Below are 853 nucleotides of genomic sequence, written 5' to 3' on the forward strand. Positions count from 1 at the left end.
GTTCTGTGTTGGATTATTTGCTATTCAGTTCTGTGTTGGATTATTTAACTCTGCACTGGAACTAATTTATTGTCCTTTGCTTACTTTTAAAATGGAGGAATTTCCTGTGGGGACCAGTACTTGAGCCCTGTGGTTGAGCTAAATTGCTGCTTTACTGCTGATTCTCTGGGGAAGGCTTTTTGTGCAGCCCAGGTTTTACTTGTTGACCTTGTAAGCACTTCCAGGTCTTGTGAGGTCAGTACACCTGGGTTGTGTAGAAACTCTGGTCTGGGCCTGAGTCTTTTCATTAAACTACACCCCCTGCAGTTCTGTATTCCTGACCAGTCTCCACTGACCGGTCGTGTGCTGATTGGGGGGGAAGGTCAGCTGTCCTTGCTGTGTCCCAATGTTCCCCTGGTGGGCCCGTCTCCCCCACCCCCTCACTCCAAAAACTTCCTGTGGGGCAGACTGTGCGCTAGTCCCTTACGATGACTCACTGGCCTCTGAGTGGCTCCTTTTTCCAGTTGTCTGTGACCCCTTGCTCCTATGTGGGTCCATGGAAATGCTGTTAGTGGTCTTGGTAGCCTGAGGGCCACCAAGGCCCTCTTCTCCCCTGCAGCCTCCAAGCAACTTCATCTGAAGGGCACAGCAGTAGCTTTTGCCATCTCTTGCTCCGTGTGCTCACCAGGGCCAGCCTGGAAGTGGCTGGGGCTCAAAATGGTTGGAGCGGTCCTTTCTTTCTCTCATCACGGCTTCTCCTGCCTTCACGATCTCTGTAAGTCTCTCCTCCTCTTCCCCTGAGCTCTAGTCGCCCCAGCTTGGCAGTCATTGCTTTTTAATAATTGTAAATTGGTCGATTGTGGGAGAGGGTGAC

This window comes from Galeopterus variegatus, unplaced genomic scaffold (genome assembly GCF_000696425.1).
Source record: "Galeopterus variegatus unplaced genomic scaffold, G_variegatus-3.0.2 Scaffold10141, whole genome shotgun sequence".
NCBI lineage: Eukaryota > Metazoa > Chordata > Mammalia > Dermoptera > Cynocephalidae > Galeopterus > Galeopterus variegatus.